The sequence below is a fragment of the Rhinopithecus roxellana genome, chromosome 18, assembly GCF_007565055.1.
Source record: "Rhinopithecus roxellana isolate Shanxi Qingling chromosome 18, ASM756505v1, whole genome shotgun sequence".
NCBI classification, from domain to species: Eukaryota; Metazoa; Chordata; class Mammalia; order Primates; family Cercopithecidae; genus Rhinopithecus; species Rhinopithecus roxellana.
Genome location: NC_044566.1, coordinates 66,958,484 through 66,975,634, shown reverse-complemented (window position 1 = coordinate 66,975,634; position 17,151 = coordinate 66,958,484). Strand labels below are relative to the sequence as shown.

Here is a 17,151-nt window from a genome sequence, read left to right as displayed (position 1 = left end):
GGGATCTGTGCTCTTACAAATAAGAGGCACTAGAGAACTTGCTCACTCTCTTTCCCTTTGAGACCCCAAAGAGGTCATGGGAGCACAAATATGGCAGCTGCCTCAAACCAGGCAGAGACCCTCCCCAGGAACCAAACCTGTGGCATCTTGATCTCAGACTTCCTAGCCTCCAGAACTGTGAGAAATAAATTTCTGTTGTTCACGCCACCTACTTTATGGTATTTTGTTATGGCACCTGAAGCTGACAAATACAGGGAGGAGACACTGACCTAAATTTGGACCAAAACATAACTACACTAACTACACACATAATTCCTAAAAGAAGTTTTTAATTTTGATGACTAGAATTAGAAAATAAACCATAGAAAGGGGAAAAGGGCTGGGAGAAAGTTGCAAAAAGAGGAGTAGGAAAGCTGAAGATACATAGTGTATATTTCCTTTTCTTTTTCTTTTTTTTTGAGACGGAGAGTCTTGCTGTGTCACCCAGGCTGGAGTACAGTGGTGCGATCTCAGCTCACTGCAACCTCTGCCTCCCGGGTTCAAGCGATTCTCCTGCCTCAGCCTCCTGAGTAGCTGAGACTACAGGTGCACCCGACTAATTTTTTGTATTTTTAGTAGAGACAGGGTTTCACTGCGTTAGCCAGGATGGTCTTGATCTCCTGACCTCGTGATCCACCCACCTCGGCCTCCCAAAGTGCTGGGATTACAGGCGTGAGTCACTGCACCTGGCCATAGTGTATATTTCATAATTTGTCTCAGGGCCAGCCCTGACCTTAGGGCACCCTTAGAGACAGATGAATCCCTTGTATAAATTGGTAGCCATGCTCAGCATCTCAACCCGGTGTGGCACAGCAGATGGCCAGTGAAGACTGGCTAAATAAATAAATGACTAATTTTTATTAAGAAAGATCTATGTATAAAACTTGGTCCCCTTGATTTTATCATTCTTCAGTTCTTCCTAAGATGTCTTATTTTGTAGTGTGTTACTTTTATTTTTCTCCTTTATAATTTCTTTGACATTATTCTACATATCTATTTGTTTATGTTTCTCAATTTCATGTGAAAATTTCACTAGCTTATCTAGCTCTGTTTTCCATTCAAAAAAGACATATTGGATAGGGTACAAAAAAAATAGAAAGAATGAATAAGAACTCCTATTTGATAGCACAGCAGGTTATTATTGACTATAGTCAAATGTACTTAATTGTACATTTAAAAATAATGAGAAAAGTGCAACTGGATTGTTTGTAACACAAAGATAAATGCTTGAGGGGCTGGAGACCCCGTTCTCCATGATGTGATTATTATGCCTTGTGCCCGCATCAAAATATCTCATGTATCCCATAAATATATATATCTACTGTGTACCCACAAAAATTAAAAAAAAATCTAAAAATTTAAAAACTACATACCGGATATTATTCAGAACTGTGCTTGCTTAATTAACACTTAGGGTATTATTAAGAGGATACTATCTTCATCAAGACCAAATTTCCTATTCCCTGGAGCGCAGATCTTTGCATCACAAGCCATATAACAACACAGCATCTTAATTCCCATGAAATAAGTGCAAGGGAAAGCGGAGATCTCTTAAGAAATTTTCACCAGGAGAATAGAGCTTTTAGATTAAATCAACCCCTTTCAGTTACCTCCAAAAGTAAAACAGAAGACTTCTGTTAGAGGTCAGAGAAATCAGAATTCAGCAATGCAGACAGTGCTACTTGAGGCTGTTGTTGAATTTGTGCCTGAGATGCAAAGAAATTCCCAAAGGAATTTTTCAACTGGAAACTGCTGGAAACAAAAGAATAGATTGCTTTGGCGTCATCCACCGTGCGAGTTTTAAGAGACACACTCTGTTCTAAAACGTTTTGAAGTTAGGGATCTAGTTTTCTCTCCTAGTGTATTTATTCTGCAATAGGAAAAGAGGACATTTTCCAAGTTGGAAAATGTTGCGGATCCTGGAGAGCCAGTGTGCCCGAGCTCGCCCCGCGGGGGCTGCACGTCTCTCTACCGCCCTGTCCAGGTGGACTTTCCTGGAACTCGAAAGAGGCACAGCCTCCGAGGCCCTGGCCGCCTGCCCTGCGGCGCCAGCGTCCCTGCACGTGCGGAGCTCCAGGCCGCCGCCAACCCCTTCCCCTCCCTTGCCCTTGCCCTTCCCCTTCCCCTTTCTTCTCCTCCTCCCTTCCACGCGCCTTGCTCGCTGTCCCCCAAGGGAGCTGGGGCCAGGTGCGCTGCTAGCCTCGTACCCTGGAAAGCCAGGGAGGCCAGGGAGCCGGGGCAGGAAGAGCTGGAGAGCGGGCCCCACCCACTTGAAAATTACCTTCCGTGTGGATCCTGGAGTTAGATACACATGAGTACAATAGCATGGAGGGGAGAGAGGAGGGAGGAAGGAATGATCCTTTGAACCATATGTTCTGTCTAAGAGTGAAAGAGAAAGGCCTTCCCTTTTCTGTTTTTTTCCAATTAAAATATTTAATTGCAAAATATTTCTTTTTTTGTTTTGAGACGGAATCTCGCTCTGTCTCCCAGGCTGGAGTGCAGTGGCCGGATCTCGGCCCACTGCAAGCTCCGCCTCCCGGGTTCACTGCAAGCTCCGCCTTTCCGGTTTACGTCATTCTCCGGCCTCGGCCTCCGGAGTAGCTGGGACCACAAGCGCCGCCACCACTCCCGGTTAGTTTTTTGTATTTTTAGTAGAGACGGGGTTTCACCGTGTTAGCCAGGATGGTCTCGATTTCCTGACCTCGTGATCCGCTCACCTCGGCTTCCCAAAGTGCTGGGATTACAGGCGTGAGCCACCGCGCCCGGAGTTGATTACAAAATATTTCAAATATCCAAAAGCATGCAGGTGGACCTCATCAAAACCTTAAATTTCTATTTACCAAAAACACCGTTAAAAAGTGAAAAGCCAACCGGAGAGGAGATAGTCACAGTGCATACACTTGACACAAACTTCTCCAGAATAGATGAAGAATTCCTACAAATAATAAGAAAACCTCATTTTGAAATTAAGCACGCCACAGAAGAGAATATCCAAATGCTCAACAAACAAATGCAGGTGGCCTGTCTTCAAAGAGGTGACATTTGGAAGGGTGTGGGGACAGACAATGAGCAAAATATTAAGTAAAATTTGTGGTTTGTTAGATGATAAAATGTGCAGGAAAGGGCACAAGGGAGAGTGTTGTGGCTGGGGGAAGCTGCTGAGTTTTGGATAAGCTTGCCAGGAAACAATTCAGCGGAAAGAAGACATTCAGGGAGGAACCCAAGAGGTGGAGGAGAAGAGCTCACAGATTACTGGGGACTGGTCCTTGGCTGAGGAGGCAGTGGCGGTGGAAGATGAGTGCCTTGTAGAAACAATGCAGATGTTGGTGTAGCTTCAGAAGAAAGTGCAAGGGGAAGCCCAGGTTCAAGAAGTATGACTGGGGTGGGCAGATTTTTAATAGGATCATTCCAGCTACTGTGCTGAGAATAGACTCCAGGAAGGGCATGGCAGAAGCGGGAAGACCAGTAAGGAGCGCAGCAATAATCCAGGGCAGAGATGCTGCAATTGGACCCAGCTGGGTGGTATGGCTGTGTGGAGACAGGGTGAATTCTGTATGGATTTTAAAGATGTGTATAGCACCTACACATGCACCCACAAGATATCACATTGCTTTGTGCACTTAAATAATTTACATATTTGCAATCACACTCCACACAGTTTTATTGCAGGCCATTTTTCGTTGAAATTCACTGATGTTGATGCGTTTCCTAATGGAAATGACATGCAATATATGCGGCTATCAACACTTTAAGGCCTTAAAGCGAGAGTAAAGATAACATTAATCCATAGCCAAGTCAGTTCAGGAAATGAAGAGGAAAAACAAATCCAGATCAGAATGCCTGATGTTGGCTAGGTCTTCAGCACACCCTCTACAAGCCTGCTTGGCCTAAAATCTTGTCAAAGGGAAGAGCAGCCTATGAAGAGGTTCATGTAGGTGCAATCATGAATTTTAAATGTCCCTGATAGCTTGTAATTGTTTCACAGCATCAACTGCTGGTGATGAAAACATGGAAATCATCATCACCAGTGTATCCCTTTGTTGTTATTGTTGTTGTTGTTTTCCTGTTTCAGAAAATTGGATACATTCCCCTAGCTGTGTAATTCAGAGTCTGATATGTGGTGTCAGGAGACTAACTTTCAGGTCCAGTCTAGACCAGGGCTTGCCAATCTCGCACTCCTGACATTTTGGGACAATAATTCTTCATTGTGGGGGGACCGTCCTATGCGCTGTAGGATGTCTGGCAACACCTGTGGCCTGGACCCACTAGGCAAAAGTAACAGCTGTTCCCAAACTCCAGCCATGACAATAAAAAATGTCTCCAGACACTGCAGACTTCCCCTGGGGAGAAAAGCATCCTCAACTGTGAGAACCATTGACTTAAATCAACGTATCCTCTCTCTCTTAAATTATTGCCACTAAGGATGAGATCAAGCTTTACAGGCTTTGGAAATAATTATTAAGTAATCCCTTTAATTTTGTTTTTCTATCTAATCATAAGTACCTTCACTTACCTCTGGGCCCAGTCCTAAGATTTGGACCGTATGAAACCCTGCGCTTTAAACGCCCGGTACTTCAGATGAGGCTCATGAAATAATATATTTGATATTCAACATATTTAATGGATAGAAAATAATGCAATAATGAATCAAAACTCTTCAAAAAGGGAAATAAAGATTTATAGAAGAAGGATTATTGTTCTTAGTGCCACTAAAAACAACAGCGTTATAATTAGGTAACTGTGTAGCCATGTGCTTTCAGAAACTCGCTAAACATTCATTGAAGCCGTGAGCATTTGATTAGTCTACACCAACCCAGTAACTCCATTTACTAATTTTTGTTTTACTGTGAATAAATTGGGGCAGTTTGCTTGTCTAGAAGCAGCTTAGTAAAGAATCAAATTAAAGATACTGTGAAGTGATTGAACTAAGGCAATGAAATGAGAGGGAAAAAAGACAGTTATAAGAGATTTCAGGTATACACCAGGGTTCAGAATTTTGTGTGCAGCTTATTAGAGAGGATTTATGTCCAGAACAGGAAGGCAAATCAGTAGAAAGAGGGCAAATATACTCAGTTCGTGTACATTTTGTTTATTAAGAGGAGAGACATGTTTGTGTGTTCAATGATGTATGTCTGTTGATCAATATTTTAAATGAATCAACATTAATCATGTTTTGGAAGAGTAAATGACATGTTTCTATAAGCATTCAATTAAAAATTGCACTGTGCACTGACTTTTCCTGGGTGCAATGCTAAATACTGGGGCAAGAAGGCTTGTAGAGAACTCAGTTGCTATAGCCAGAGAAAACTGCAGGGGTTTCCCTAACTCTGTCCGCAGAGCTGGTGTTGTCAGGTTGTTATGTAGCAGTGCTGAATTATAACAAGTCCTTTATTTCTGGTACTTCATACTGAATGCCGTTCACATGTTAAAGGATCCTATTACATCCAGGCTTCCAGTGCAACTGATTCAGCTTGACTGTTACTATTTAAGTGGACAAGAAGCTTAGCCTGCCCACAGAACTCCACAATAGGAACTATTCTATAAAATGTTGGTATAGGGCAATGGCGTGAAGTTGGGAAGAATGGTCTTAAAAGTCACAATAGTAATAACACTGACATTTACCAATCGTGAACGTCTCAGTATCTTTTTCTAAGATAAGCATTGTCATCACCATCATCACTGTAATTATCATCCTTGTCTTTGCCATCTCGTTGGTAGACTTGAATGAGTTCAAGTGTAGGAAAGTGTTTTGCATTCTTCTAAGAACTATACAAACTCTGTTTCATAATAACAACATAATGATAACATACAGGTCACTTTTCCTTTTATTTCAAAAGTACCTACACACTCAGTTAACTTATATAATAATTTTGATTATGAAAACTCATGATTATAAGAAACCTGAGTGAATTTCTCTCTACTTTTAGGATTTTAATGTGAAAATGGCAACATGAGAAACGTACATAGTTTCGAAGGACCATCAGTTTCAGGAACTGCCTTTGCCAGCCTCCCTGTATGCCTTCACACCCAATACCTGCCCCTCACAGGAACCCTGGGCAATCTCTTGCTTTGCAACCAAGGAACTGGTGTATGTGGATGAGAAATGGTGTCCTAAGGGCAGAAGAGTTTTGCGCTGAGGAAACATGTCAGGTCAGTTTCTTTTTAAGCCTGCAAGAATATGTCTCTGTATGTGGTGGGCCAAAGCAGTGCTCCTGTCTACAGCTTTCACCCAGGTCCTTGCTCTGGGGCAGAATTATCCGAAAGCAGAGGGGTGTCTCCTGGGTCACCCAAGACTAGCTCTTTGCCACCAGCAGCACTGGCTGGAGGGAAGAGGTGCTTAAAATGCACAAGCCTGGAACTGGAATAAAATCACATCTGCATTCTACTGGATGCATGTATCCTATATTTAGTATATATTTAAATTGACTCCAGTGCATTCCTAGCTGCTTCTTGCATGTGTGTGGGATTTTAATCCCACTATTTTCTTTTGGCAGAATGGCCCTAGAGATTACCTGCGATAGGCAGATTTTTTAAAATCCCATGGATTGCAAGAATGGGCACAACAGTGAAATAATCATAGAGTGTCTTTAAACAAAACAATTACAAAATAAACAAATTCATACATCAAAGCGGCAGTAAAGATTAAACATTAAATGGAAGAACTGTGCGGTAAGAGAGTGCATCAGAAACCCTAAGTTGTACTTAGCTTTCATGAAATTGAGAATGATACCATTAAAGTCCTCAGTGAGATTCTTCACACTGTTTTGGCAACATGATTTAATTTCAACCACAGCTACTAAATTACCCTCTGCTTCTTTTGAGTAGAGCAGGATTGTCCTGTACCATCTTGAAAAATTCTGAAGTAACTTTCCAGAAATTCTCAGTGAAATAAGATACTGTTTACTGGAGCTTTCCAATAAGATACTTCACAGCCTTCAAACAGCACTGCCTTTGAAATGAAACCAGTATGAATGTTTTCAAGAGATGAAGACTGTGATTGCAAACAGCTCATTGAATGTGTGTCTGTGATGTCAGTCTAGTCTGTCATTTGGAGATAATGGACTAAAAGAAAAGACAAATGTATCTGAGTTTTTAGATGTTTTTTCACTTACGATGCATACTCTCCAGACACACCCACAATGAAGCGCTCACTTCCATGTTGCACTATGATAAATACATAAAACCTCCTCCACAAAGTCTTAGCCTTGCTATCATTATATCAATTTTATTGATGAGAAAACCAAGTGTAAAAGGGTGAACAACTTGCCCGAGGTACGCAGTAAGAGCTCAGTGGAGGACTAACACTCAGACGTCCTTACCGGTCAAAGGCTCTCTGGAAGGCAAGACTAATACTGAATAGATTCAGCCAAGAGTCCTTCCACTGTGAACCTCTATTGTATTTTCAGTCTCTGGAGGCTCTTATCTTGGTTTCCCAGCAGGCAGCAGCCAAAACAAAATCACTTCAGGATCTGAATCTCCTGGGACCTCCACAGGACTTCAAAAGACACTAATGGATGCTAATGAGTATGACCTTAACTGATTAAATCCAGTCACAGTTATATAATACCCCGCAGGTGTTATAGTGAGGCTTTTAGGGACAGCAGCTTTTATTTTGCCTCTGCCCGTTGAGCTTTCTCAAAGCAGTAAGTGGAACTAACCCATGCTGTTCTGAGTGAGTAGATTCCGATAAGCACATTTGGTGTAGGGGGTCTTCCCAAGATGACCGTTCATCACAGTCCAGGAAGTCAAGAAGACCTGGCAAGAGAATTTCATTTCCATGTGTTGTGCCTCTGTTTCCTCAACATCCAACTCATTGGTAGATCCCTCGGCACTTAACACCATTTCAGATGTCTGCTCTGTCAGTCTCCTCCTTCCTCACTGGAGGTCATACACTGGCTGCCTCCAGGTCAGGCAGGATCTGTTAGACCTGTAGCCTTGGGCATCCTATTTTTATTTTTTAAAACTTGAGTTAGTCACTAAGGTTTAATGTTTATACATGTACCTGCATTCTGGCTTTCCCTGAAAACTCAGAAGCTTTGGGGATACCAGGCCAACACTGGCTCAGCACCGAGTCCTGGCTGACCCCTCAGATGTAGCTAGCATCCTTCCTTCCCCTGTGAACTCTCCCCCCGCCAGCCCCCGGCCCCAGGCGTGCCCCCACCTACAGGTGTGCCTGTGTTTTCCATCTCTGCCCCCGCAGCACAAGACACCAATGCCCTCTCCTTGTGGAAACCTCCTTTGGCTTGTCTGACGTAGGGCTCCACTCTCTAGTGACCTCACTATTCTCTATCTTTCTGTGCCCTCCAGCAATGACATTTTCCTCTTCCTGCCATCCTTTAAATAAATGCAGGAGTCCTCCGAAGGGGAAATCTATCCTTGATCTTCTCTTCCTTCTCTCCACTCTCCCTTGGAATATCATGTATCTTCACGATTTACATTCACAATGCTCTTGAAATGATGTTTATATCCATTTGCCAATTCAACCAGATATCACTGAACATGAATGCAAGGATGAAAGCAAGACATTTCTTTCCTTAAGGAGCTCAGTGATACAGATGGTTAAACAAATACAGTGCAATTTGATAAATGCTAGGGATAGTGGCACAACACAATTGACTCCACACAAGGGGTAGCCTTTGAGCTGTGTTTTGAAGACTGAGTAGAAATTCACCGTGGGAATAATGACAAGCCTTATAGAATTTCGTTTCTCCTGTGTTTTAGGAAGCATTTCACACTGCCTGCTGTCAGACATCTTTACTTGGACATTCCACTGGTGATAAAATTAAACACACCTAAATCTGAGCCTCTGTCTTCTTAACCACCCCACAACATTCCCACTCCAAACGCCCAGTTGTTTTCTTCAACTTTCTTGTCAGCTACTGGCACCCCTGTTCTCCCAGCAATCTAGCCTGAGAGATATCCCAGATCTTTCTCTCTGACACTCAACCAGTGCTCAAATTCTGAGATTCTTCTTTTAAATGTCTTTTTTTTCTTTTTTTTTTGAGACAGAGCCTCACTCTGTTGTCCAGGCTGGAGTGCAGTGGTGCGATCTCAGCTCACTGCAGCCTCCGTCTTCTGGGTTCAAGCAATTCTCCTGCCTCAGCCTCCCAAGTAGCTGGGACTACAGACACCCACCACCAACCACGCCTGGCTAATTTTTGTATTTTTAGTAGAGACGGGGTTTCACCATGGTGGCCAGGCTGGACTTGAACTCCTGACCTGAGGTGATCCACCTGCCTCGGCCTCCCAAAGTGCTGGGATTACAGACCTTAATGTCTTTTAAATCCACATCCTTGCAAGTTTAGCTCATCAGCACGTCATGTCCAGTGGACAGTGTCAGCAGGTGGTCCTGTGAGTGCCTGACCTGTTCAGGGTGTCTCCCCTTCTGCACAGCTGCCGTGCAGCCTGCCTGGAACTGGCTCTGAAAACTCTGACCCTTTGCTCTAAATGCTTTACATGTATTCACTTATTTAATTCTCACATTACTCCAAGTAGGCAGGACTGTTATTATCCTCCCAGAACTGGTCCAAGTCTACATATCCAGTGGGTACAGGCCCAGAAAGTCTGACCCTGGAGGTCACCTGCTTACTCACCAGCCTATGTTTCCAGGCCATGTTCTTGTTCAAAACTCAGTGCAACTCCCCTTTGCCTGCAAACACCATCTCAATTTGTTGGAGCCTTGAAGGTTCTAACAACTTGGCCCTCAGCCAGCTCTTTCATGTATGTCTTGGTTTCTTATTTTTCTTGTAGAGTTTATCCTGAGGATTTAGCGTTATCGCATCAGATACGTAGAATACAGTGCTTAGTGCTTAGAAAGGGCACTGTCGGCTTTCCTTCTCACACCCAGCCCGTGTCACAGTCTGAAGCACTTCTTTCAGTGTCTCTTGAATCCATACCTTCCTTTTTAGTTGGGCGGCTTTTGGTATTATTTCTCTCAGTTCTCCTTCACCAGTGGGAGGCTTTGGGAAAAAGTTAACTGCAGCTTCCCCACATGCTGGGGCCTCCCCTGTCCTCTGACTGGCCATGCTGGACTGGAATCTCCTCTTCATCCATTTTGACTGACATAAATGCCCTCACCCTCACATGCCACAGATCTCGTCCTCTTTTCTGATTCTATTTCTAATCTCTAGCCCTACAGTCAGCCAGAACAATCTCTCCCTCCTCTGTGTTTCTAGACAGCTTTCTTTATGCCTCTGAGACAGTCTTACCTCATTCTGCATTTTAGTGCAACAGTGGCTGTGCTCTTAACTTTTTCCCTTTCTAGATAATAAACTCCCCCAGGGCTAAGAGCATTGCTTGTTCATTCTTTTCTTCCTGCAGCTAAGTTCAGTGAATATATTTGATTTATACTTAAACATTTACTGAATAACATGGATAATATGAAAAATGATGCGTGGCCTTGATATCACCTGGACCGTTCATTTGATAAACTGAATGCAAAAGTGATGCGTGGTCTTGATATCACCTGGACCATTCATTTGATAAACTGAATGCAAAAGTGATGCGTGGTCTTGATATCACCTGGACCATTCATTTGATAAACTGAATGCAAAAGTTGAGTAGAAAAGTTAGGCACCAATAGAATTAGTAAGGAAAAGGATAAAATATATATTATATCAAACATTTATATTCTTGTTTTTTTTGCATGTGTGTGTCACCCAGGCTGGAGTGCATTGGCACAATCATAGCTCACTACAGCCTCCTCCTGGGCTCAAGAGATCCTCCCACCTCAGGCACCTGGGTAGCTAAGACAACATGTCTACACCACCATGCCAAGCTAATTTTTACAAACTTTTTGTAAAACATTTATATTCTTAAATACGATATTAAAATATATTAGGAAGGAAATACTTCCTAAATACTTCCTAAAGTGTGTCATCCACAAATGTGATGAGAATGAATTGCATGATATGTGTCAATATAAAATATGCTCTCTAATACAAGTTTACAGGATTACATATGAAATCTATATTCATCCTGTAGGTAAATTTAGGAACTGCACTAACAAAGCATATAGATTGTGTGTTTGGTCAGAATTAGGTTGGAGAAAGTAACTTTTGGGGATGAATCTGAGCTGCCTTCCCTCCTCTGTGAAAGGTAAGTGATAGAAATGCAAAGGAGTGTTCCAACCATAACTAAATAATGTGGGGGTTAGTCTCAGAGCCTAGGAGCCTGAGGGGCTGGGGCAGGAAGACTGTTCAGGTTCCCAGTGTGGCTCCTGCACAGCCTCAATGGTGAGCACAGAGGAAAGGCAGAGGGCGGGTTGGGCTAGGCTGGACTACGGATGCAGACAACAAAAAGGAGCTGTGGGGGTGGGCATGGAGACTCAAGTGTAGGCTTTGAAGCTGAAGGGGAAGATTCTGGAAGTGGTCCCAGGGCAAAGAGATTACTGAAGGGCTGTCCAGTGCACCCAAAGATATCTTTGACCATCACAGAAGGGTGAGGAATGAGGGACAATTTGTCTATTCTCCTACTGCAGTCTGAGAACTAGACCTCCGATGTTCTAAGTTGAAGGGAAGATCGCAGCCAGCTGTTTCTGTGATGGTCAGCAGAATGTCCAGTCCTTCCAGGATCATTTTTTTGTTTGTAAAGTCAGAGTGATTTTTTTTTTTTTTTTTTTTTTTTTTTTTTTTTTTGAGCCAGAGTCTCGCTCTGTCACCCAGGCTGGAGTGCAGTGGTGAGATCTCGGCTCACTGCAAGCTCCGCCTTCCGGGTTTACGCCATTCTCCTGCCTCAGCCTCCTGAGCAGCTGGGACTACAGGTGCCTGCCATGCCTGGCTAATTTTTTGCATTTTTAGTAGAGACGGGGTTTCACCGTGTTAGCCAGGATGGTCTGGATGTCCTGACCTCGTGATCCACCCGCCTTGGCCTCCCAAAGTGCTGGGATTACAGGCGTGAGCCACCGCGCCCGGCCAAGTCAGAGTGATTTTAAAGCAAGCTGTGTGCATATGTTGGTGGCAGGTTGGGGGGTGGTCTTTCCTGGTTAGGAGGTTGTGACAGTGGTGTTCTCTGCAGCAAAGGAAGACCATGGCATTGAAGGTCATCTTCAACCTATGGGTTCTCTAGAATCTGAATACTGGAGTCTGTGATCTGGGATTGACTGAGGGTTTATGAATCGGCATAGGAAGTGGGAGAAGCATTGGGAGACAGAAGACTTGGATTTGAATCCTGGCACTACCTCTTTGTAGCTGTTTTACCAAAGTTTGTGAAAGTCCTTGGCACAGTGCCTGGCACAGAGAATAAGGATTGAATGTGGGTATCTTTGAGGACTGAATGTGGGTATCTTCGAGGACTGAATGTGGGTATCTTCGAGGACTGAATGTGGGTATCTTCGAGGCTTGAATGTGGGTGTCTTCGAGGATTGAATGTGGGTGTCTTCGAGGATTGAATGTGGGTGTCTTCGAGGCTTGAATGTGGGTGTCTTCGAGGATTGAATGTGGGTGTCTTCGAGGATTGAATGTGGGTGTCTTCGAGGCTTGAATGTGGGTGTCTTCGAGGCTTGAATGTGGGTGTCTTCGAGGACTGAATGTGGGTGTCTTCGAGGACTGAATGTGGGTGTCTTCGAGGACTGAATGTGGGTGTCTTCGAGGACTGAATGTGGGTGTCTTCGAGGATTGAATGTGGGTGTCTTCGAGGACTGAATGTGGGTGTCTTCGAGGACTGAATGTGGGTGTCTTCGAGGATTGAATGTGGGTGTCTTCGAGGACTGAATGTGGGTATCTTCGAGGATTGAATGTGGGTATCTTCGGTATCTTCTCTGGTGCTTACAGTGTATTAGACTTCCCCACATTCTCTCTTGTCAGGTGGCAAAAATAGATTATGCCCAATAAATAAAGACATAACTCGAGGCACAGAAGAGTTAAGAAATTTGACTGAGATTATAGGAAATAATCAAGTGGATCTTAAACTGTTCAGAATTTCTATGATCATTTTTATTTACAAAGTGGCTAACATTTTTAGTTTGTTCTCTACAATACGTCTCACAGTCCAGTATTTCCGTTGCTAAATAATAACAACAGTGAATTGCTTTTAACCAATTTTGATTGCACTGGATCCCATCTCTAGGATGCAGAGACTAAGGTGGAGAATGGGATTTAGAAGGCCAGCAAACAGGGTCCGTCAGACCCTCACTTTAATCCTACCAGACAGAGTGAGAGGAAGAGGGTGGGGCTCATGAAGTCAAGTTACAGATAGCCTGCCTCTCTGAGGAATGGCTAATGGTCTACTGCAGGGCTGCAGTCAACTTTAAGTATCTAGGGGAAGCAGAGGGAATGAGGTGAGAACTTAGAAATAGGACATTTGGGATTGTCAAAATGGTTAACACAAGTCAACTCTTTACAACCCAGTGTGTTGGACCCATTGTGGCAGGGTGGTTGGGATGGGGAAGGGGTGGTTCATTCTGGAAGTAGCATAAATTGATATTAAATAAAGAGCCTAGTCCTTGCTTCTCCCAGAAGCGATGGCCATGTGTTCCATGAGTCCCCAGTTTGAGGTGACCTATGCTTTTCTGTGAATAGTACTTTTGCAAAATGATTTTTGCACCACCTGCTGGCAAAGAACTGTGATCTTGCTGCTCATTGAAGAAAAGTCACACGCTTAAACTGCTGGTGAGCAAGGCACAGGGAGATCAAAACTGACTTTGGTGGGAACATGTAGCTGCCACTGCCGCCTGGCATCCAATTCCTTGTCACCACCTTGTTAACAAGTTTCAAATTGTGCCAGGTGATACACACAGGTGGTTTCTTTCTGAAAGTGTCATAACAATATGAGAAGATTATTCTGGATTATGTTAGTGGGAAAGAGAATATTATTTTCAGTGATTAAGAGAGACAGGCTATCTAGTACTCATTTCTAACATACAGACTACTCTTTTTTTGGAAAGCCTTTCTAGAACACTCTTATTTTAAAATGCTGAAGCAACATTATGCCTTTGTTTGTTTGCTTATTGCCAAGGAACCATTTAGATGTTCCTGATTGAGCAAGACTTCTGGAACAATCTAGGAGTTTCATGTTCTACCTTGAGAGTGTGAAGTGGCTTTCTGGGTGAGATTTCCGGAGAACACACTGAGACATTTTTATTGTGCTCATTTTACTGCTCAGAAGGAAGTTGGCTTTTCCTTTTTTCTGAAGTGATAAATAATCCGAACTCATTTCATAGGGAGTCAAACAGACTGAAGACTTCGCCCACAACTATTTCAGATTCAACCCATCTCTACCACTGTTCTTTGATACTCTATGGCAGGAAACCTGGACTGAGGAGTGAGAATCTATCAAGCTGCAGGTGGTGCACCTGGAGTTCAGAACTGGAATATTCCTTGTCTTCCTTTCCCACACACAAACTTCATCTTGCATAAGGGAGTAGTGGTTTCTGAGTAAATATGATGGAACTCAAATACTTTTCTTATGAAGAGGCATCCTGTTTTCTAAGTTGATGCAATGCATGATTAGAACAAATTTCTTGATTCTCTGACTCTTTTTTTGTGAGTTTCTTTTGATTTTTGCCGGCAATCCCCCTTCCATCCTTAGTCTCAAATTTCTTTCATGCGTTGCTGCCTCTCTATCCCATTCCGTTTCACTTCACTCAACATTTGCTGAAGAGTTACATTGTAAATGGTCTGTACTTGAAAGACATTAGAGGAGACACAAAAATGAAGACGGGGTTCATACCTTCAAAGAAACTGGCCTGTACTTTGGGTGAGAGACATGCACCCAAATCTCCTTCGCACAATCACGTGTTGCTTAACGACAGGGATGCAGGCAGAGAAATGTGTTGTTAGGCGATTTCATTGTTGTGTAAACATCACAGTGTGCACTTACACAGACCTAGTTGGTAGAGCTTACTACACCTCTAGGCTGTGTGGTATGGCCTGTTACTCTCAGGCTACAAACCTGCACGGCATGTGATCCTACCGAATACTGTAGGTAGCTGTAACACAGTGGCAAGTATGTGTGCATCTAAACATGTCTAAACACAGAAAAGGTATAGTAAAAATATGGTATAAAAGATAAAAAATGGCACACCTGGCCTGGTGCGATGACTCACGCCTGTAATCCCAGCACTTTGGGAGGCTGAGGCAGGTGGATCATAAGGTCAGATCGAGACCATCCTGGCCAACATGGTGAAACCCCATCTCTACTAAAAATAGAAAAAATTAGCCGGGTGAGGTGGCGGCACCTGTAGTCCCAGCTACTCGGGAGGCTGAGGCAGGAGAATGTCGTGAACCCGGGAGGCAGAGGTTGCAGCAAGCCTAGATAACACCATGGCACTCCAACCCGGGCGACAGGGCAAGATTCCGTCTCAAAACAAAAACAAAAACAAAACAAAAATTAGCTGGGTGTGGTGGCGGGCACCTGTAGTCCCAGCTACTTGGGAGGATGAGGCACAAGAATCTCTTGAACCTGGAAGGCAGAGGTTGCCGTGAGCTGAAATTGCACCACTGCACTCCAGTCTGGGTGGGATAGTGAGACTCTGTCTCAGAAAATAATAATAATAATAATAATTAAAAAAATAAAAGTAGGGTATTTACCAGAAATGGAGCTTACAGGACTCCCTCACTGCTCTGGGTGAGTTTGTGAGTGAATGGTGAGTGAACGTGCAGGCCTAGGACAGTACTGTATACTACTGTAGACTTTGGAGACACTGTACACATAGGCTACGCCAAATTTATTTTTTAAAAGATTTTTCATTGTTCAATAGTAAATTAACCTTAACTTACTGTAACTTTTTTGTTTGTTTGTTTTGTTTTGTTTTGAGATGGAGTCTCGCTCTTGTCGCCGCGGCTGAAGTACAGTGGTACGATCTCAGCTCACTGCAACCTCTGCCTCCCAGGTTCAAGCGAATCTCCTGCCTCAGCCTCTCTAGTAGCTGGGATTACAGGCGCCCACCAGTAGGCCCAGCTAATTTTTGTATTTTTAGTAGATATGAGGTTTCACCATGTTGGCCAGGTTGGTCTCGAACTCTTGACCACAGGTGATCCACCCACCTCAGCCTCCCAAAGTGCTGGGATTACAGGCATGAGCCACCGTGCTTGGCCCAACTTACTGTAACTTTGTTACTTTATAAACTTTAAAAATTTTAAACTTTTTGACTCCTGCAATAACATTTCGCTTAAAATTAGAAACACATTGTACAACTGTACAAAAATATTTTTTCTTTATATCTTTATTCTACAAGCTTTTTTTATTTTTAAAGCTGTTTTTAAAACTTTTAAAACTGTTAACTTTTTAGTTAAAGACGAAGACACACCTGTAATCCCAGCACTTTAGGAGGCTGAGGCGGGCGGATCACTAGGTCAGGAAATGGAGACCATCCTGGCTAACACGGTGAAACCCCATCTCTACTAAAAAATACAAAAATATTAGCCAGGCGTGGTGGCAGGCACCTGTAGTCCCAGCTCTTCGGGAGGCTTAGGCAGGAGAATGGCATGAACCTGGGAAGCAGAGTTTGCAGTGAGCTGAGATCGCGCCACTGCACTCCAGCCTGGGCAACAGAGCAAGACTCCATCTCAAAAAAAAAAAAAGAGTAAGACGCAAACACACACATTAGCCTAGGGCTACACAGATCAGGACCATCCATGTCATTGTTTTCCATCTCCACAACTTGTCCCACTGGAAGGTCTTCAGGGAAACAACAGGCATGGAGCTGCCGTCCCCTGTGATAACAGTGCCTTCCCCGGAATCCCTCCCGAAGGACCTGCCCGAGGCTGTTGCACAGTTAACTTTTTTTTTGTAAGTAGAATGTGTACACCTTAATGACAAAAAGTATAGTAATACATAAGCCAGTAATACAGTTGTTTGTTTTCTATCAATTATGTACTATACATAATCGTATGCGACATATATTGCCTGCACTGTTCACAACAGGCTTCGTGCTCCTTTGAGAATCAAAAGCTGCTGCTGATCTGACAGGAGGCGGAGCGCAGGTGGTAAGGCTCCCTCGCCCACCACTCACCTCCTGCTGTGTGGCCTACTTCCTAACAGGCCATGGACTGGTACCGGTCCATGGCCCTGGAGTAGGGGACCGCTGCGTTTTTATGACTGGCAGCACAGTAGGTTGTTTTACACCAGCATCACGAGAAACACGTGAGCAACATACAGTGCTACAGCAGCTAC

At 43.6% G+C, this 17,151-nt stretch overlaps 1 long non-coding RNA gene across 1 annotated transcript in view; it reads left to right on the top strand.

Annotated features, from left to right (window-relative positions):
• The window catches only part of LOC115894579, a 62,492-nt gene that overhangs the window by 29,739 nt on the left and 15,602 nt on the right, over nucleotides 1-17,151 (top strand). The window contains exon 3 of the long non-coding RNA XR_004054708.1: nucleotides 5,967-6,189. This is a non-coding gene — a long non-coding RNA (uncharacterized LOC115894579). The remainder of the gene's footprint in view (nucleotides 1-5,966; nucleotides 6,190-17,151) is intronic.